This window comes from Stenella coeruleoalba, assembly GCF_951394435.1.
Source record: "Stenella coeruleoalba genome assembly, chromosome: 2".
NCBI classification, from domain to species: domain Eukaryota; kingdom Metazoa; phylum Chordata; class Mammalia; order Artiodactyla; family Delphinidae; genus Stenella; species Stenella coeruleoalba.
Genome location: NC_137147.1, coordinates 115,829,145 through 115,852,024, shown reverse-complemented (window position 1 = coordinate 115,852,024; position 22,880 = coordinate 115,829,145). Strand labels below are relative to the sequence as shown.

Sequence of the window (22,880 nt, the reverse complement as noted above, 5' to 3'; positions counted from 1 at the left end):
CACCCACAGTCCTTGCCTGGTGACAATATAGAACTTACTTTTATCTAAGGAGTTTGCATCTCCAGTGCTATCACCTCAGTCAAAGAATAATAGGGGGCTTCCCTGGTGGCGCAGTGGTTGAGAGTCCACCTGCCGACGCAGGGGACGTGGGTTCGTGTCCCAGTCCGGGAGGATCCCACATGCCATGGAGCGGCTGGACCCATGAGCCATGGCCGCTGAGCCTGTGCGTCCTCCTCAACGGGAGAGGCCACAACGGTGAGAGGCCCTCGTACCGCAAAAAACAAACAGAAAAAATAATAATAGGGTTCACTTTACAGAGAACTGACAGGATCCACTTAGCTAGAATGTATTTATTCTGTAATAATAAATGCTCAAATATTGCCTATTACTAATATTAATACAAGCAATTTTCACTTATGGAGCAGGTTAATCCTCCTAATCCTCATACAATCCTGTAAGATTAGTGCTATCACAACTCCATTTTGCAGATAAAGAAATTGAGATTCCTTACGCCTAAGACCACCCGCTATGAGGTGGACTGGAATCCAGGCAACGTGACAACAAAGTCACGCTAAACACTCCAGCTATCTGCTTGGTACAGATTACAGTGGTGCCTGTCATCTGGATTAACTGGAAGACTGCAACTGAAATTAAGGGAATGGAAAGCAAAGAGCTACGGCAGCTACAAGGGCCAAAGACACACCCACTGCAGGCGTGATGAGGGAGCAAGCAACCTGCCTGGACCCAGCAGGCCGTGCCCTGAACCATACGCCATCCAGATGACACCGCCAGCCCCGCCTCCGAGCCAGAGGGACTTGGGAGTTTTATGATAACAGACTTGACTTTCCACTCCTGACTCCCAGCCAGACCTGCACTTTGAAGCAGCCGCAGGGCGGGCAGTATTCTCAAATCGGTTAACAAGGCAACCAAACCAAGCCACAAACAAGGGCATAATTAAAGCTCTTTTATTTTTGTTTAAAAGTATCTGAAATCTGCCAAGCGCAGATCACTGCAGAGAGCAAAGCAGCATGTCTAGAAATTGATTTGGCCTTGTCTTCTCCTGCCTGGGATCCTATCTGGAAAAGAGAAGAAAGTTCATTATCTGTGGAGGGCAGACAGTGTGCCAATGCCCAGACGAGGTGCTTTCCACAAACATTATCTCATGAAATCCTGACATGAACTGTGTGGCGCTGGTATTATTAAATTCAATATAAAGATACAGAAGGAGAGGTTCAGAGAGGTTAAGTAACTCATCCAGAGCATACAGCCAGTGCAGCAGAATGACATTTTAAACCTCGGCGTTCGCATCCATCCTGGTATCATTAAACGATGTGGCTACGTGCAAACATCTTTCATCACAAAGACAGTCAGAAGACAGGGTAAGAGCAGCAGGCCCTCTGAAGTTCCTTGGATTGAAATCTGTTTATTAGTACAAAGCGGCAAACCACCTCTGCAGGGCAGCCCAGCGACTCCAGCCCCAGCTGGGCTCTGAACGGCTAAAGCTGCCAGGCCACTCCGGGATGCCCAGATGAGAACGCGCATTGTTTGGCACCAGCTGCTGCGGGGCCCCCGTGCACACAGGCGGTACCATGGCACTCGATGGGGTGGGTCCAGGCGAGGGGTGCAGGCTTGGTGGCTGCAGTGTCTCAGCCCGCGGGCCGAGGGGATCTTCAAAAGCCTTAGGGTTGCAGCTAGGGGAGTTGGGTGGGCAGGGGTGCTCGGATAGCCTAACACAGTCAAGAGATGGCTGGAGCCATCCGGCATTCAGAGGGAAACGGTCAAGGGAAGGGGAGAGGGGAAAAGGATGACAATATGCTAAATGAGAAAAGGAAAGTATTGAAGAGCAAAGCCAAGTACCGTCAATCTAGTCACACGTTCTGTATCAACTCTGAAATCGAGGGCATTTCTAAACCCATCCATGATCCAGCACTGAGGAACAGGTGCTTGACAGTGGCAATGACACCTGGTGTTCATGCACCTTGGTCTCCCTGCGCTTTCTCACAAAGGGCCATAAAAGCCGGCACAGATTCCACCGGGAGAGCGAGTCTTGGCCACTGCACAGACGCAGGCAGAAAGGGAGCGGGAAATTAACTCTTGTTCCCTCTCCGTCTCAACTGCAATGGCGGCTGGAAGCAGGATCCTGTGACCTCCAAGCTTCAGGTTCTGAATGATAATATATCAATTGCAGGATTAGAAATGGAAGATGTAAGACACTTGTCAGCACCTGCCATCTTGCAGGAGCTCATTAAATACCCATTATCCCTCATCTTCACAACTTTTAAGGAGAATCAACAAAGTGCTATCACATCACACCTTTATTCTTGTCTGGAGTTACGCTGGACCTGGACGACTGACTCAGATTGATGGAGTCAGTGTGAGAACAAAGCCGCAAAGATAAGGATATTGAATGCATCCCTGCACTTAAGCAGTCAGCAAGTACAGAAATATGGTCACATGGTAGAAACAAAACCCTGAGGCCGGCAGCCTGGCTTTCACATCTCTCTTTGGAAGGGCAAAGCATAAAGAGGCAAATCACCGCGTCCAAGTTCGTACTCACGCTGGGCCCCCCTGGGCAGGAGGTGCTGCAGAGGACTTCACACACTCACCCCATAAGAAGACAAGTTGAGAGTCCACCCTGATGCAGGGCAGGGGTGGGGGGCCGTGGGCTCATGGGAGGCAGATCTCACCTAATGGGAGGACTTGCATGGGGTGGAAGGATCATAAATAAAAGAGAAACACAGGAGATGTGCTCTGCTGTCATTTTCCGGCTAAAAAGAAGAGTTAGCTCATGGAAAAAGATACAATCCTCTAAGCTTCCAGTGCAGATTTCTGTGCTGTGCCTATAGTGGGGGAAATGTTCCCATTGCACAATTAATGGAGACTGAGGGGAAGCGCAGGACACACTGAAAGAAAGGAAAAATGAGTGACAAAGACACACAGGCTAGTGGGATACTGGGGAAATGAACCATCATACATGCCGGCCAAAAATAAACTTTATTTTTTAATTTTTTTTTTGCGGTACACAGGCCTCTCACTGTTGTGGCCTCTCCCGTCGCGGAGCACAGGCTCTGGACCCGCAGGCTCAGCGGCCATGGCTCACGGGCCCAGCCGCTCTGCGGCATGTAGGATCTTCCCGGACCGGGGCACGAACCCGCATCCCCTGAACCGGCAGGCGGACTCTCAACCACTGCGCCACCAGGGAAGCCCCAAAAATAAACTTTAAAGGATCAACTCAGCCTTACTATGGCTCACAGGGCTCTGCAGGATGTGGTCTTCAGCTACCTCTCTGTTCTCATCTACCGCTTTCCCCCTTGCTTCCTCTGCTAGAGACTCACTAGCCTTTCCATTCTTTGACCATAACAAGCAAGCTTCGACCTCAGGGCCTTTGCACTTCCTATTCCTTCTGCCTAAAACACTCTTGCTCTGAATAGCTATATAATTTTATCTCACACTTCCTCTAAATCTACTCACTGCCAAGCGGGGCAGTGGGGGGAGGGATGGATGGGGAGTTTGGGATTAGCAGACGCAAACTATTATATATAGAATAGCTAAACAACAAGGTCCTATTGTATAGCACAGGGAACTATATTCAGTATACTATGATAAACCATTATAGAAAAGAATATGAAAAAGAATGTATGTATAGGTATAACAATCACTTTGCTGTACAGCAGAAATTAACACAACGTCGTAAATCAACTATACGTCAATAACATAAATTTTACAAAAAGAATGATAAGAATAGTGATATTATCTAACACTGCTCCAAGGTTTTTTATGCTTTAACTTCTTTAATCTTCTCAACTATTATCCTGATTTCACAGCTGATTTTGAGGTCCTGAGAGATGAGAAAACTTTCTCCGTGTCACACAGCTTGACTGTGGCAGTGCTAGGCACCAAAAGCAGAATCCTGACTCCTGAGCCTTTTTCTTTAAATAATAAAATGTTCTTTTAAAAAAAAGAATAAATTTTAAATTTAAAAAAAAATGTTGTTTTAAAATAAAGAAACCATTATTAATGTCTTCAACAGAGATTACGTGAATCACTAAAATCAGAAATTATTACCAAATGTTTATTTTCAAGTATTAAATAGAGTTTAAGTGATTTTCACAATTTGCATCTTTCTAGAGAGCTTAAATAATTAAATTCCAGTTCTAATTCTGACGTTTCCTTTTTCAAATCAGAATCATTGGTTCAAACTAAGCATTTTGGGAATGCCTGCTCCACGTCAGGCCCTGTGCTGAGTATTTTTCATCTCTCATTTAACTCTCATAATAGCATTGTTTTTTGAGAGCTGTGGAAATGGAGCTCCGCCGAGGTTAACTAATCAGGACCTATCCCAATGACTTGGGTTCGGCAGCTGGAGCCCTCCTGGCAAGCTCACCTGTCTTCTGGGAGCATAGAGTCTTAGGTCCTCCCCCAGTGCATCAAGGAAAGCTTTCTGGTAAAAAGTACAGTCGTGGGAGCTATCTGAATCTTGCTCATTTAGTAGGAAAAAGCCTACCCATCCCACGTGAGGCCCAGGAAAGAAGGGGCTGATGGGAGGCTCAGGGGGTGTTGAGTCTGCCCTCTGCTTTGGGCAGCTGGTAGGAGGGTCCACACAGAGCTGAGGTGGTCTTCTTTGCCCCTTCCCACATCGCTGGCCAGCTGCAGACCCAGCTGTGTCCCTTCTACCATTGCCTTACTCATATTCTTTTCCATTTTAGTTTATCACAGGATATTGAATATAGTTCCCTGTGCTATACAGTAGGACCTTGTTGTTTATCCATCCTCTATATAATAGTTTGCATCTGCTAATCTCAAACTCCCCATCCATCCCTCCCCCACTGCACCCCTTGGCAACCACAAGTCTGTGTCTGTGAGTCTGTTTGTTTCATAGATAAGTTCATTTGTGTCATATTTTATGTATTTATTATTTTTTTAATATTTATTCATTTATTTGGTTGTGCCAGGTCCCGGTTGCAGCACACGGGATCTTCTTCGCAGCATACAGGCTCTTAGTTGCTGCATGTGGGATCTAGTTCCCTGACCAGGGTTCCCATTCCCCTTCATTGGGAATGTGGAGTCTTAACCACTGGACCACCAGGGAAGTCCCCATTTGTGTCATATTTTAGATTCCACATAAAAGTGATATCATATGGTATTTGTCTTTGTCTGACTTACTTCACTTAGTATGACAATCTCAAGGTCCATCAATGTTGTTGCAAATGGCATTATTTCATTCTTTTTTATGGCTGAGTAATATTCCATTGTATATATGTGCCACATCTTCTTTATCCATTCATCTGTTGATGGACATTTAAGTTGCTTCCATGTCCTGGCTATTGTAAATAGTGCTGCAATGAACATTGGGGTGCATGTATTTTTCGAATTATAGTTTTGTCTGGATATGATATGTGCCCAGGAGTGGGATTGCTGAGTCATATGGTAGCTCTCTTTTTAGTTTTTTGAGGAACCTCCATACTGTTCTCCATAGTGGCTGCACCCATTTACATTCCCACCAACAGTGGAGGAGGGTTCCCTTTTCTCCACACACTCTCCAGCACTTGTTATTTGTAGATTTTTAAATCATGGCCATTCTGACCAGTGTGAGGTGGTACCCCATTGTAGTTTTGATTTGCATTTCTCTGATTATTCTTATCATTCTTCAGACCACTATTTTGGTCATTCACGTGACTTTATGAGATGCTACGGTGGCAAAGCTTTCCACTCTGTGCAGAGTTTCTGTGGGTGTATTAGCTGGCGGATTAAGTGTACAACAGGTAAAAAGCATTTAGCACAGTTCCTGGCACACGGTGTGGAATCATGTGGCTGCAACCATGATACATGAAGATGCTAAACTCAGAGATACGACCAATACAATTCTGCCTGAAAAATAGTTGGAACCAAAATTTCTACACACAAATCAGCAAAGCACATGAAATAATTCGAAGAGTATGAATAATGTGCAAAAGGATCACCTTACTAATTAAGAGATATAAATCACAACTTGGAGTTTATAACCAACAGCAACTTGAAGGGTACATAATGGCAGAAAATACGATAATTACAAATAACTGCAAAGAGAAATCCCTGTGGAAATGACAGCTACACGTAAGGAAACACAAGGGGACAGAATATGAAAGATGTGGCCGGGGCTTCCCTGGTGGTGCAGTGGTTGAGAGTCCATCTGCCGATGCAGGGGACACGAGTTCGTGCCCTGGTCTGGGAAGATCCCACATGCCACGGAGTGGCTGGGCCCGTGAGCCTGCGGGTCCGGAGCCTGTGCTCCGCGACGGGAGAGGCCACAACAGTGAGAGGCCCGCGTACGGCAAAAAAAAAAAAAAAAAAAATGTGGCAGTTTCTAAATGCCCCAGCAAAGCCAAAGCGAGGCGATCCCATATCATCCACAAGTCCCAGCATCAGAGCAAGAGACTGCGTGTTCTGATCCCAAACAGGCAAGTCTTTTACTGAGAAGCCTAGGGTTTCTGACATTCCCTCTGGTGCCTCAGCTGACGGAGTGAAAAGGCAAACCAAAGAGAGAGGATTCCAGGGTCTCAGTACCAAGTTTTTCTTTTCACTCTCAGTACAAGCAGATTTCACAAAGCAAGCATCCCAGGCACCTGGAGAAAGTGAAAGCCAGACCACTTACTGCCAGCTATTTAAAAAAAAAACAAGTGAGGTGGAAGGAGGGAGTTATTTTATTACTCACCAGCCTCAAAGCATCTTGGGAACCTGAAGATTAAGATAAGCTAATAGAGAGGCCTGTAATCTGAATGGTTGGAGCCCACGGCTCTTTCCCAAGCCCTTGCTACTTGCCTGTTTACAGCAGACGGCACCAGCCTGGACTGTACCATGACTGGTGGTCCGTCTGCCGTTCCTTGACTCACCAGGCACTAAGAGTGCAGCCCAAACAACTTCTTAAAGAACAAGATGATATTACAGCAGCTTGGATACCAGGTGACACCTAATTGCAAAGAAACTCCAGTTCTTTCAGGTCCATAATTTACTGGCTCTGATGGAGTTATACTTTTCTAACATGCTCTGTAAAACCAGAGTGGGGCTGAAAAGTCATGTATGGTAGCTGTGGGAGTGGAGGGTAGAAAGCCCCCTAACCCCCCGGGCACCCATCCCGCATTAATACATTTCACTTCTCCCTGCTTGATTATTCATTCATTCATTTAGCAAACATTTACCAAACACTACCACCTGCTCAACCCTGAGCTGGGAGCTGTGAACACAAAGATAAGCAAATACACAGCTTCAACAATACATTATTTAAAGAGTGTGATTGGTTTATCCTGAATTCCACTCAGTAGAGGCATGTCCTGAACGTGTACTTGAGAAGGGAGACGTGACCTTCCCATCCTCCCACTAAGCGTCAGTCCTCGCGTGTCCTCTCCTTGTACACACATCTCACCAATGCTAAGCGTGATTTCACTCTAAGCATTTTTCATACTGCACGACCCCTGAATGCACTACTCACCTTCTAAGCAGCTGAGGAACATCCTTGGGTAATGTTCCACTCACACACAATGTTGGTGTCCCAGGCTGCTTGAGAACCAAACTCCCCAGCAAAAGGGAGTACTTCAAGGCACGGATCTTAAGGGTTTTGTATTATAATAGGGTCAATGGCAAAGGAGGCCCCAGGAGAAGGGCACCTGACCTGGTGGGGGAGAGGCGGGGAAGGTGATGGCAGGGAGGGGCAGGGTTAACCTATTCAAGCATGACATTCCAGGGTTAGTACTAGAAGATGAGGAGATTGCCAAGCAAAGAAATCACAGTGCTTATGCTACAAAAACCATCTCCTGATGTCTGGGCCAAAGGCACATGTCCCTGTTTCCCTTGGGGGCCATTTCTACATGCTGCTTACTTCCCAGGGGACTTGCATCCACCATTCAATTCTAAAAGTCTGAGAGCTGACTCTGACCGACAGCTGTTGGTATTAAAAGCTTCCGATCCGATACACCAGCTTTCTCTGAGTGGCTTTTAAACTTTCAGTCCCAGTGCTAAAAACCCTTCCTTTCTTTAGGTCAATAGCTTAAAGAGGACAAGTGGAGAGCCTGCTGGTTGCATAAAACGCAGGGTAAATAAGTCTTTAAATGGGAAAAGCAATGTCAGATCACTGGGTCTGTTACTCAGGCTGCTTCCCATGAATGTCACAACAGAAACACAGACATATGGCTGGTACTCCAAGAATGATTTTGGTGTTTAAATTCTGTCACGTGGCCCCAATCCTGGGGAGTATATTTGAAAAGGCCAAGCGGAACACTTTCCAGATGAAAAATCAATCAGTGAGACCAAGAAAACAATTCCCTCAGTGATCTGTCCCAGAACAAGAGTTTAGGTTTTCATCGTCCCCAAAAGGAACTGGGGGGACCAAGCAGGCTGAGTAGTTGGTGTTACAGCCCCTTTTACCAGGAAAAATACCTTCTTCTATCAATCCTGGAAGAGAGATGCAGAAACTTAAATGCAAGTCTTAGAGCACCGAATACTTCTGCTCCCCTCTGCAAGGAAACAAACTATATCAAATACCAAACCCGCCCCTCCCCCCCCCCAAAAAGGAGACACGGGACCTGGCCAGCCAGCTCTCCTGGATTTCCAGCGGCTCTCTCCAATGCACTCCTTCCTTCTAAATAATTCGGGCCTTACTGCTCTGAAGAGAGACCTTCTGAAAACTCCTGGATCCCTTTACAGTAGTCACTGACTCTGTGCTGTTAGGACCGCAGCAGCCCTCTCGCAAGTATTTCTGTTTAAAAAGATAAGCACAGGGGCTTCCATGGTGTCACAGTGGTTGAGAGTCCACCTGCCGATGCAGGGGACATGGGTTCGTGCCCTGGTCCGGGAAGATCCCACATGCCGAGGAGCGGCTGGGCCCTTGAGCCATGGCCGCTGAGCCTGCACGTCCGGAGCCTGTGCTCTGCAACGGAAGAGGCCACAACAGTGAGAGGCCCGTGTACCGCAAAAAAAAAAAAAAAAGATAAGCACAGTCCAATGCCCTTCAAGGAGTGAATGTTTAAACTAATGGTGGTATATCCATACCATGGACTACTGCTCAGAACTTAAAATGAATGGATTGTTGACACATGCAACAACTTGGATGGATCTCCAGGGACTTGTGCTGAGTGAAAAAAAGCCAATCTCAAAAAGCTGCATGCTGTATGATTCCATTTATATAACAGTCTGAAAATGACATTCCCAAGATGGAGAACAGATTACAGTCGGCCCTCCGTATCCGTGGGCTCTGCGTCCATGGATATGGAGGGCTGACTATACCAGGCCATTTTATACAAGCAACTTGAGCATCTGTGGATTTCTGGCATCCACAAGGGGTCATAGAACCAATCCCCCTCAGATACAGAGGGATGACAATAGGGGTTGCCTGGGGCTAGAGAGCAGGGAAGGGTGTGTCTATACAAGGGTACCAGGAGGGATCCATGGGGTTGAACTGTTCTGTACTTAGACTGTGGTAGTGGTCACAGGACTCTACCCATGAGATAAAATTGAAAAGACTAAATACATACACACACACACACACACACACACACACACACACACACAAGTGCACATAAAACTAGAGAAGCCTGCAGGTAGACTGCATCCATGTCAACTTCCTGACTATGGTATCTACTATAGTTATGCAAGATGTTACCACTGAGGAAGACTGGGCATCTTTCTGTATTATTTCTTATATATGTCCGTGAATGTACAATTAGCTCAAAATTAAAAGTTAAAAAAAAAGGATGCATAGGTTGAAGAGAACACAGATCAGCTTCATTCAGACGCTCTGCACAGCGCCCTGAGCACTTATTAAAGGGACGCAGGTACCCTCGGGCCTCCCCACACCACCTCTGCTGTCACACACATGACTGTAGTCACATACAGTCTCCTCCTAAAGCTTCTGAGACCACTGGCACCTCTTTAGGGATCTTGTCAACAATTCAGTTGCACACCAGAATTGATCAACCACTGTCCTAGAACACAAGTGTCACACAGAAAGCTAAAGACCTATTTTATAACAGTATTTTTATAAGAGGAAAATGGACCATTACTTACATAAACCATACCTATAGTGGGAACTCTATGCAGTTGTTGTAACCATGTACCCTGGACAGTTGGAAATTATATGAATCCCTTGACCTTCCTTTTCCTTTCCTTTATATTTATTTTTTTTCCTTAATTTTCAGGCATATTTTTGTTTGCCACCTAAACACCACACAAATGGCTGACTTTTGTTGCATGTACCTGCACCATACTAGCTATAAGTACCTAAGCATACCATCCTCTCAGACATCCTCCTGATCATCCCCAAGTGTGGAATAAATTTCAAACCATTAAATAAAATGATTTGATACTGTCCTTGCGGATGTTACTAACCCTCACCCCCACCAATGACATCACTGTTTCCATGGTAACTAATGTACTTTGAAGTGGAAAATGCAGACGGTGGCTTAAAAAAAAAAGTGCAGACAAAATAAGTGATAGAAACCAAGCATGTCACAGTGTAAGTAGTGATGCCGAATGTACCTGCATTATGGGCGGCCAGCTCAGGGACAAGCAATAAATATTTTATGAGAACCCTTATGCTAACAGTCTATATAATGGTGACCTATCAAATTACATGATTGCCTTTGGAAGCACGGCTGCCCCATTCAACGCATGTGGGTAAAAGTGTGGTAAAGGTGGCGGTGGGGGGGGATAAATTAGGAGGTTGGGATTAACATACACACACTACTATATATAAAATAGATAATCAACAAGGACCTACTGTATAGCACGGGGAACTCTACTCAATACTCTTGTAACAACCTATATGGGAAAAGAATCTGAAAAAGAACAGATACAGGTACATGTATGACTGAATCACTTTGCTGGACACATGAAACTAACACAACATTGTAAATCAACTATATTCCAATATAAAATAAAAATTAAGAAAAAGAAAAAATTTACCTAAAAAATGTGTGTGTTCAACAGCACAGGTACAGAACACAGGCTGAGTTTTAAAACACAGTCACATACTTTGTTTTACAGTTAGTTAATGTTGTTATTATGTCTGAGAATAGCTATTTCAGAAATATTTGAAGGCCAGAAGAAAGGATGCAACTGCCCACAAGAAAGAAGTGGAGAAAACTGAGAGGGAAAAAGCCTCCATTCTTATTTCCTAAATGTAAGAAAAAAGGATAAAATCTCCAGGAAGTGCAACATTCTTTCAGCATAAGGCCGTTTTGGTGAAGCATGGGTACTTTTTCAGTTACTGTCAGTATTTCATTGTTTGAATGCTGGTGAATGAAGACTTTTCTGGACGTGAAAATCCACGCTCTGAGTTGTACGGAAGGCAGCGAGGAGGTGACAATTCTGGATGGTTTGACATAAAACTAGAGTCTGCTTTTAAAACATAACAGAGTGTTTGATCTGCCCCTGTCAAAATGTCATTCTTAACACAACACTGAACATACTTAACAGAAGCTTCCAGAGGCTCCATCATGTATTCAGTCTCTGTGCTGCGGGAGCTAGTGTTAAGAAGACCATCTGATGACACCACGTTCTACAAACGCCCAAGGAGCTACTTTCTTCTTCTGAGGCCTTTGGCCACCACCGAGGACCAGGAATGCAAGTGGAGTCATGGAGCCAGTTTAAAGGCCCAAATCCACGCACTGCTTAGGATCTCACACGACGATGGTTTCGCTTCTAGGATGCTAGATCTTGTCCCATTTTGTCAGCACAGTGCTCTGTGCTTCAGTAAAGCTTCAGATAGAAATCTTTCCCCAGGACAGTCTCTGTGTGGTCCTGCCACCTAGTGCACGTCGGACTGGGGAGGTGACCCAGCCTCACAGCGCCACCCCTTCACTTCTGGTTGCATGCTCAGGCCAGACTACGGGTCTCCCGTTGCTTTGAGACCCCCCGTGCTACTCTCTTCCTAAAACACCTCTTTCCACAGACCGCTTTTTTGCAAAAACCTAAAATGACTCTTTTTTTTGCCTAGGAGATTGAGTCTAGAATTCAAGGCCTTCCTTTACTTAACTGCGACCTCCATCCAGTGGGGTCATCTTCCTTCCCCTTCTCAATGGCGGGCCTGGCGCCATGGCCAGAGCCTTTCCCTCAGACATCACCCCTCCTTTCCTGAGAGCACACCTCCCCGCTCCGCTGATGATCCTGCTTTTTCCGTAGGATTCACTTCAACGTTCTGCTCCCCACATCTCCACAAAGGGGTCTTTACATCCAGCTCCTCACACTCACTCACTCTTCCAAGAATCTCAGCCATTGCTCTGATGTCATTTACAGAGGTTTGCAGAAAAGTACCACAATGTAAGCTCCTTTGGAGCGGAGATTTCTGTGTGTTTTGATAGTGGTTGTGTCCTCAGCACGAAGAAGAGTGTTTGGCAAAACACAAAAGTTCAATAAACAGATCTTGAATTAATACGGTAGCATCACAGAATACAAACACCTTAAATGTTTTACGGGCAAGAGAGAGAGAGGAGAGTGGGGCTGGACATCAAAATTAAAAATATATACAAAGAGAACTGCCACCATCATTCACAGAGGCTCCATGCCAAATTAATTAAAACATTAAATACTGATTTAAGTGGTGAGGCGATACCATAAAATAGAAGCGAAGAGATGCTTCACCATCAGAATTAAATTTAATGCCTCAGATCAACAAAACTACCTTAAAGACCAGGAAATAAATCAAGTAATACAAGCCACACATAATAGAAAATGACTTTCGGAAAGTGGTCTGTTTCGGTTCCAGTGTAGAAGGAACTGATGGAAATGAGGTTTCTCATTCTGGGAAGTTGAATCAGTTCCATTTGGGTCAAACAGCAGGACCCCAAACATACTGGCAAAAGTATTTATAATTAGCTGTTAGAGTGTTCGTGGACCAGGAATATGAGTAGAGGGAAGGCCTGGGATACACAACCCCTGTCACACAGACCACATCTACATGGGGTGGCTGGCCCAGTGGAGCCCAAAGTTGTGCCCCGCAGGGTCATCTGAGAGATGCCCTGCAAAACATAACAGGCCTATTCGACTGAAAGACCCTCTTCCCCATCCAGGAACATCTCCAGGTTGGGGGCCTTCATAACATCTGTGAGCACACGTGTCTTCTGTTCCCAGGAGGCCAGTCTAAGATCAGCAGGAAGGCCTGCCCAGAGGACAGAGCCAGCCTCAGGCTCTGGGTCCAAAAGCCTGGGAACAATGGGAAAGGCCATGCCCAGAGTGAAAGCTGAAGGCGGGGGTTCAGGAGGCAGCATCTCATCTGGGGGAGCTGGGACCCCCAGAACAGAGACCACAGCTCTAAGGACTCTTTATGTTTTTACAGCAGGGGCCAGCAAACTCATCCTGGAAGAGACCAGTTGGTACCTAGTTTAGGCTTTGCAGGTCACGTGGTCTCTGTCATAACTACTCCACTCTGTTGTTGGAGCACAGAAGTAGGTGCAGACAAGAATGCGTACATGAGGGACTTCCCTGGTGGTGCGGTGGTTAAGAATCCACCTGCCAATGCAGGGGACATGGGTTCAAGCCCTGGTGCAGGAGGATCCCACATGCTACGGAGCAACTAAGCTCGTGCGCCACAACTACTGAGCCTGCTCTCTACAGCCCACAAGCCACAACTACTGAAGCCCGCACACCTAGAGCCCGTGCTCTGCAACAAGAGAAGCCACCGCGATGAGAAGCCTGCACACCACAACAAAGAGTAGCCCTCACTCGCTGCAACTAGAGGAAGCCCACACGCAGCAACAAAGACCCAACACAGCCAAATAAATAAATAAATAAGTAAATAAAGAATTGCTTTAAAAAAAAAAAAAAGAATGTGTACATGAACTTGCATGCCTGTGTTCCAAAAACACGTGGCTTACAAAGCCGGCCTGCAGGCTGGATTTGACCTGCGGGCCGCCGTTTGCAGGCCCTGCTCTAGGACCGCCGTCACTACTCTACTGCTGATTTTTAGCCATCCCACCCAGCGTTTCTCCACGGTGCTGACCACAAAACCCTCAAGGCAAAGAGGGCCTGACAACTGTCTTCAGGGACCCATGAAGGGGTGACGGAGAGAATGAGGCTGAGATTCATTGAGCACATGCGCCAGGCACCGTACTTAGCCTTTTGCATGTGATAACTCCATTCACGCTCGCGAGAACCCTCTGAGGTGGGTACTTTTATTGTCTCCAAGTTACAGACGAGGACACTGAGATCCAGAGGGTGGAAAACCAACCCAGAGTCATGCCTGAGGGGTGGAGCTGGGGATGGAATCCAGGCAGGCTCGCTCCAGAGCCAAGCTCTTATCCGGAGATCTATAAACTGGGCAGACAGTGCCCACATCATGCCAGCCAGCCAGCCTGGGGGAAAGACCATGATCCACCGTGGGTGGGAGCAGTAAGAGGAAAGGAAAGTATCAGTAGGAAGGGCAGAGGCCTGAGAAGTGTCTTCATAGCAGAAGGGCAACTAGCGTCCCCAACACTGAGTTGTAAAACAGGGATAATAGTGAAGGACTAAATGAGATAATGTGTGTCAAGTATGGCGCCGGTGCCGGGCACATAGCAGACTCTCAATAAACAAGAGAGATTATTTCTATTGGTAACTGAGTGAGCGCCTACTCAGAATTTTGGCAATAGCCTCATCTGTTACGACAGTGCCGGCAGAGACTACTTACCAGCTTCAAGGGAGAGAACATGCCTTTCACTTGGAAGAGGTCTGGCTGTTACTACCCATCTCAACACAGCAGTCAACCTTAGCATAATGAACAGGGGTCAACCAGACATTTTAATATGAAGTACTTAAAAGAGTGCCTTACTAGTGACCTAACGTAAGCAAAATGCAAATCTAGTCAAGAAAACACTAGCATCCAATGAGAGGACAAGTTAGGTCAAACCACAAGGAAATAACTAGACAAATTCTGAATAGAGAACATTCTGCAGAAAGTTCTAGATAATGATGACCTCTTCAAAGAGTCAACAACCTCTTTGAAAAGTCAACATCAGTAGCAAAAAGTGGGGGAATTATCCTAGATTACAAGAGACTGAAAGTTGTACACTTCTGTTGATTGCAGCATTATTCACAATAGCTGAACTGTAGAAGCAACCCAAGTGTCCATCAACAGAAGAATGGACAAGCAAGTATATATTTACAATGGAATATTATTTCAGCTTTTAAAAGGAAGGAAATTCTGAAACATGGGACAACATGGATGAACCTTAAGACATTATGTTAAGGGAAATAATCCAGAGACAAAAGAACAAATACTGTATCATTCCATTTACATGGGATATCTAGAGAAGTCAAATCACAGAGACAAAAAGTAGAACAGTGGTTGACAGGAGCTATGAGGAGAAGGGAATAGAGTTATTGTTTAATGGGTTCAGAGTTTCAGTTTTTCAAGGTGCAAAGAGTTCTGGAGATGGATAGTGGTAATGTTCACCCAACAATATACATGTACTTCACGTCACTGAACTGTACACTTAAGAATGTTAAAGACGGTAAGTTTCATGTTACGTGTATTTTACCACAGTAAAAAGAATTGGAAAAAAAGAGAAACCGAAAGTCCTGTAACAAGTGAAATGCAATCCTTCATTGGTTTGTGGCTCTTTTAAAAAGAGATAGAGGGCTCTAGAGATTGAGCTAGGGATAGAGCTAGCAATGCCAGTGGAGCTATTTGGAAACATTTGGAGAAATCTGATAATGTAGCAGGTATGAGTTGAAATTAGGAAATAGTTAATTTATTAGGAGTGATAATAGGGTTGTGGTTTTACAGGGAAATGATCGTACTTTATGGAGAGGTGTGAAGTACTTAGGTGTGAAGTGTCTTCATTTCTATAGTTTAAAGTTGTTAAAAAGGTACATGCATATCCTTGTGTGTGTACATATATGTATGTGAACAGATGAAGTAAATATGCCAAATGTTAACAACTGTTCAATCCTAGGTGTGAGTGCATGGGTGTGTTCATTGTATTATAACTTCTATTTTTGTTTTGCTTGAGAATTAATAATATAGAATTAAAAATAAAGGTGGGGTAAAAATGCCCACCTATCTCCCAGGGCTACTAGAAGGCTTAAATGACATAAACCATGACAACACTTTGTAACCCACTAAACATTCCACACAAGTGAGACAGTGGCCTTGTACCCATTTTTGGCATCGATGATAAAACCAAGACCCCGGTAAATAAATGATTCCCCAACCACGACACTTTCAATAAGTATCAATCTATTCTCGGTAGGTCCTATGGAATACTTTTTGAACAAGACACGTGTACTTTTGTACCAAGGTTTTGAAAACTGTCTATCTGTGGAAGAAGTGAACATTAATTAGAGTGTCTGTTCCCACTGGCACGGAGCTGTCTGTAATCTTGTAGGTGTTGTTATGGCAGAATTATTACATAATGGCCCTTGTTTTTGAGTGGCTGGCTGTTTGGAGTGAGAACGCAGTCAAGAGCTGAGCACGCAGGTGGTAACATGCTGGGAGCAGGGGCCCTGTGACTGGCTCTGGAATGGAGGACAGTTCATTTCCAGAATCACCTGCAAAGGCCATTCTGCACTCAAGGGGAAGGGAAGGGCAGATAACATGGTTCTCCGGCTCAGTGAAGTCATGCTCAACCTTCATGACCCTTTTCCTCAGTTAAAAAATTTTAAAAAGAGGAACAGCAGTGTTCTCTCACAAGGAGTAACGTGTTAAAATGATAGCATGACATCAAACACACTTAAGCACTTGATTCAGCAGTGATTTTTTTGAGGTGCCGTCTGAGGAAAGAGAAGGGCTTTTAGAGCAAATGGAAACTGAGGGACCCAGGATCAAACACTCCTTGTGATCCCTTGGGCAAGTCATTCAACTCCTCTGAGCCCTAGTTTCCTTGGTTGTAAAGTAGAAATAATGGTATTTACCACACAGGGGTGTCGTGAGAGTCAGATCAGACCATGTACACACTTCCTGGTGCACATAAGACCCCCCAAAAATGCCTGTTCCCCTCCCCTCAGTGACTATCTCCTTTAATCTCCTCACCCCACTTCACAATTTGAAAAGCAAAACAGAAAAGTCATGAGAAATCTGGATTTATAGCAGCAAAACAAAGCCATAAACGACCTGCCACACAGAAATAACAGGGATAAAACAGAATGAAATACAGTGGAATATCATGCAGTCTTTGAAAATGAAGTGAGATGCTTCCCAATTAAAATGGTACAAACTTCCACACAAAATCTCACTCTTCCAAAACTTAACCAAAGGAAAAAAAAAAGTTAAATCATAAATAAAATAACCGGGGCTTCCCTGGTGGCGCAGTGGTTAAGAATCCGCCTGCCAATGCAGGAGACACGGGCTTGAGCCCTGGTCCGGGAAGATCCCACATGCCACGGAGCAACTAAGCTCGTGCGCCACGACTACTGAGCCTGCGCTCTAGAGCCTGTGAGCCACAACTACTGAAGCCTGCATGCCACAAACACTGAAGCCCGCACGCCTAGAGCCTGTGCTCTGCAACAAGAGAAGCCACTGCAATGAGAAGCCCGCGCACCACAACGAAGAGTAGACCCCACTCGCCGCAACTAAAGAAAGCCCGCATGCAGCGACAAAGACCCAACGCAGCCAAAAATAAATAAATAAATAGTTTAAAAAAAAGAAATAAAATAATCACCAGTCAAAAAATAAGAAAATGAGCACACCCCAGTGTCATAAACTCAAATACTGCCTTCCAAGGAAAGTAAAGGAAGATTCTAGAGCAGACCAGAATGATAGAGTGTAGCAAGCCTCATAACTCTGTAGCTACTACCCTCGGGAAGATGAGCCAGTGACTAAATTAAATTTCTGAGAGTTTTCATTAGTATCACCAATCTGAAGAAAAGCACCCTGATAGGTATCTGTATATTCCTCTTTTTCTCACTGGGGAGGAAATGATGAAGAGGAGCCACGAACCACAAAGCTGAAGGTCCCTGCTAGAAGGAAGTGAAGGCTCCAGGGGTATGTAGGGAAATCCAGGCCACAAAATACTGCCCATGGTGACGCAGTGAGTGCACCCACACAGGAAGACTGAACCCACTTAAAAGGACCTTTAAAAGATCCCAGGAGCAAAAGCCAGCAAGCCCACATCTTCTGGCCATGACCAGTCAGCACCCTGTACACCACCTGCTATAGCTCAGCTGCCCTGTTTGCTTGTACGTCTTCAGGCTACAGAAAGCATGAACAGAAACAAAAAAACAGAAGAGTTTTTCAAACTCTAACTGGGCAGTCAGGGGGAAGAAAAGAGAAGCTTCAAATTGAGAAATCACTCACACCCAGAACAACAAAGATCTGGGCAGACTCACTCAGGCAAGAACAAAGTGGAAAAAAGCAAACAAAAAGGCATGGCAGCTGTAAACACAGACTCTTGAAGGAAAGGAAAAAATGAAGCCCTGTGTCAAAGACAAAGTATTCAGCCTAAAAGAAAACATAAGCCAAGAAGAGGAGGATTCCCCCTAAAAGATCTTTGAGACACAGAACTTAATGTGAGTTCAATAAACTGAGAACTCAAAGGCAACATTAACAAACAAGCAAACAAAAGAACAAGAGTGCAAACCAAAGAAATAAACACGAGAAAGTAATATATAAAATAAAATCTATATGGAACTAAGAAAAGATGGCTTCAAACCAATTTACTGACTAGAGGAAAGCTAGAAATAAACACAGTACATAAGCGACTAAAATAAGGGATTAAAATAATCAAAGCAAAACAAATAACTAAGGAGTACAAAGGCAATCCAACATACAGATAACTGGCATCCTTATAGTAGAGAATTCACCGTACAGAACCAAGGAAGTGTTCAAAAGGCAATATAAGAAAAATCCCCTGAGATTAATAAAGAATTGACTCTGTTGACCAAATGAAAACATCAAGTTCCACAAAAATACGGCACACATTATGCACCAGTAACACATACTGCGTTTAAGTTACATGTCCAATATTAAGAAAGAATTACTCAGGCGTCTCATCTATAAGCAAATAACCTATAAAGGAGGAAAACTTAGACTGACCTTAGACTCTTCAACAGCAACATTCAAGGGCAGAAGACAGTGACCTCTTTCAAGTTTTAATTAAATCTTCTGCTAAATTCGACTGAAATTAAACTTTGCATTTGAAGAACATATATTTTACAAAGTATATCCAGCCAGCCAGCGAGCCATTTTTCCATGTAAGAACAGAAGAACCCTGCAGCGGTATGTTGCTAATGATAAGGAGGAATTACTCCTTCCTCCTCCCAGAATTCATAGCTTGATCCATACTAGAGGAACCTCTACCTTCTGGAAGTAACAGAGACAAAAAACACCTGCTCTTCTGACTTCCTCATTCAGTCCTCCCCAAAGAGGGATGGAGTGACTTATCAAATCAGTAAGACCGAGAAAGAAACCTGGCAAGCTTGCCCCAACCTCTTCCTCTCCTTCTGTGAATGTCTCCTTCAGGACATACATTCTTTCCTCCTCCGCGAGCAAAGCTGAGCAGGTGTGCCCCTACAGGGACACACAGCCTGTCATTCTGACTTGGAGTAAAGCCGTGAGAAGTCTGAATCTGTCCATAAACTGCGTTTTCCAACCCAAACTCCAAATGTTTCCATATAAACCCCAAGATGCTATTTTTATACCCCTGTAGCTGGGTGTTAGGTCTACCGCCCAATTGATTCTTAACTGGGGAGAAGAGGAAGCAGAAAGGAAAGTGTGATGATTACTCCCAAACACCAAATCAGTCATGATTATTTCTGAAAGGCAGGATTTGGTATTTCTTAAAATATTTTTATCTGAACTTTTCTTCATTTTAAAATTCTTCATAATGAATATATATTGTTTTTACAAAAACAGTAACAGAATTTTTCTTTGCTATTCTTTTTAAAAAATGTTTCTGGGCTTCCCTGGTGGCGCAGTGGTTGAGAGTCCACCTGCCGATGCAGGGGACACGGGTTCATGCCCTGGTCCGGGAAGATCCCACATGCCGCGGAGCAGCTGGGCCCGTGAGCCATGGCCGCTGAGCCTGCGCGTCCGGAGCCTGTGCTCCGCAACGGGAGAGGCCACAACAGTGAGAGGCCCGCGTACCGCAAAAATAAATAAATGAATAAAAATAATAAAAAAATGTTTCCTCCAGTTTTACTGAGATATAATTTATATACAACATTGTATAAGTGTAAGGTGTACAGCATAATGATTTGACTTACAGAACGTCGTGAAATGATGACTTTGTGATAAGAACTCTTAGGATTTACTCTGTAAACAACTTTCATATGTAACACAGAGCAGTGTTAACTACATTTATCATGCTGTACATTACATCCCTAGTACTCATTTATCTTATAACTGGAAGTTTGAGCCATTTGACTGTCTTCATCTTTTTCCCCCTCCCCCATCCCCGCCTCTGGTAACCACAAATCTGATCTCTTTTTCCATGAGTTTGTTTTTAAAGTATAATTGAACTACAACACTGCATTAGTTCCCAGTGTACAATACAGTGATTTGATGTTCTATACATTTCAAAATGATCATCATGATAGAAGTCTAGTTACCATAAGGCCATTTTCCTTTAAAACCAGGACCCCAGAGAAGAACATCTAATGTTACAGAAAGTGGTCACCATGGTTTAGAGGAAAGAGCAGACTCCAAACAGAATGTGTAGTGTGATCTGATTTTATTATAACTAATAATAACAAGAGTAATATACTGCAGAGAGGCTCAGGCTTACCACTTTGAATGGATTACCTCATTCAGCATTCTCAAGCTCGTTTGAAGTAGGTATATTCATTACTACACCCTCAAAGCCATGAAAGAATGCGGGTGGGTGGACCCAGAGAGACTGAAATGATACCCCCCAAAAAGTCTACAGCGTATCTCCATGTCGCGGCATTATACAACGACATCACTTAAAAGATGATGTTTCTTCTTCTTCTCTTTTTAATGTATCTATAATTACCTGTATTTCCCAAATTTTCAACACACGTTTTCCTTGTGTAATAAGTAAGAGAGTAATGTCTTTATATGAAGAAAAACAGCCACAAGCACGAACCTGAAGTTCAAGTTAATGGTAAAGCCGGGTGATGTGGCCACACGGGGCTCTCAGCCAGTGCCTGAACCAGCCATGTGCAGCAACAGGTGTGGGCCAACAGGCCAGGGAGACATTCTGGCCAGACTCCACACACCCTCTACACAGCCTTTGAAGCTGCAGGGCAAAGAGCTCAGTAAATCCTCCACCAGCCTCTCAGCCCTGACGTTACCGGGGCTTCATCCCAGTAGGCAGCTCTGGTCCTAGGATATCTTCTCTCTGGACCCTCATGACTACTCCAAGGACGAGTGCCCCCGCCCTGCAGCTTGCCAAGTTCTTCTCAAGGAGAACAGGAGGGGAAGTTTGAATGGCCTCCATCCAATTTTTAAACTGAAAACTGTACGCCCACTTTTTGTTTGGAGACATTTCCTGTGTGTGAACACAGTTTGTTCTGTTACCAGCTTTAAAGTTATCCAGAATTGATACATCCAAGGCCAAGCTAGAGTGTGTTTTCTCTTTAAAAAGTCAAATAGGATAGGACCTTTCCTAATGTTGGCTCATCTTGCAGAAATCTCATATGGAGATAACTCAGAGGTTGAATACAGAGGTGCCATTGTGTATGGATGCTACAGCTCCCCCTCCTCTACTGCCCCCATCCTGGTGAGTGCAGCATTCCAGGACCAGCAGCATCTCTCAGCCCCTTGGCTCCGTCATGCAACGCAGCCATGCCTGCTCCTGGCTGAGTCTGAGGATGGCCTGATATGGCTTGCCTCCACATGCTGAAAGTCTGGCTTCAAGCAGCATTTTCAGGCACTACTACAAAGCTGGGTGGTTGGGGGAAGGATGGAAGCCCGGCCAAGAGAGATACCAACGGCCCCCGCACTGCTGACTGGAGCTGAGACTCCCCGGTGCCAGACCTGACATGCCCTAGTATGTGGCTGTGGCCCCGTGTTCCCAGCCTGCCCCTTCTCCATCAGAAGCTCCCCAACCCCATCCCACGTCCAAGGGCTCTCCCCAGCCAGACTCTTTCAACACTAACCCTAACCTCTCGTTCCCTTAGATGTACCCTGACCAAGATCGAGAAAATGATTTTCCATCTGCAACCATAAACATTCTCCTCAGCCGCCCAGACCTACGACCAACACCACCTCCCACCTTGACACCAACGGTTTGCTTCTATGGTCAGAGATCACACCGCCCTGTGTTAACACGGCTGCACTAGCTTCAAGGCTCCAAGAGGGCCGAGCCACTGCCTGGCCCGGGACCTGAAACAGTCTAATGAATGAGTGATTAATGAAAACATTATAAACACACCATCTCCCCCACTAGCATGTATAAACGCCATGAGGGCCAAGAACACGCCTTACTCGACTCTGTATTGCTTACAGCACTTAAGGAAGTTGTCCAAGTTAATTAGTTTGGCAGAAACCAAGCTGAAGTCTTTAAAAAGGAGCGTGTGCTGAGAAATGCCGAGAATCAGGCAGCTCCCACCTCCATCCAAAAAACACAGAGATGAATGAGATGAGAAGCCAGATGTCTGGTCCTCTTAGAACGCGGACCTGGCCAAATCTGAGACTGGCTGGCACAGCATAAAGTGTCTTTCACCCTCAACGAATCGGATGGGGCTTCAGGGAGGAGACGGGGCCAGCTGGACATTTTACCAGGCCTGGTTCCTGTGAAGCAGTCCCGGGTGTAAGAGGCAGGGGAGATGGACTGCACACAAACACACCCACGCACCACATCTATACACAGTACTCACCCACATGTATTTCTAGGCTTTTTAAAACATGCATTGCCCTTAATCAAATGATCATCTAATCCAACCCCTGCATTCGTTATGCCCAGAATAGGGAAAGGACTTGTTCAAAGCTACCCATTAACCCAATCAGGTCCACTCCCGTAAGCCACACCACCCCC

At 45.0% G+C, this 22,880-nt stretch overlaps 1 protein-coding gene across 2 annotated transcripts in view; it reads right to left on the bottom strand.

The window, feature by feature from the left end:
- The window catches only part of SLCO3A1 (solute carrier organic anion transporter family member 3A1), a gene marked incomplete at its 3' end in the record, with an annotated part of 316,397 nt that overhangs the window by 281,016 nt on the left and 12,501 nt on the right, over positions 1–22,880 (bottom strand). The window lies entirely within an intron of this gene.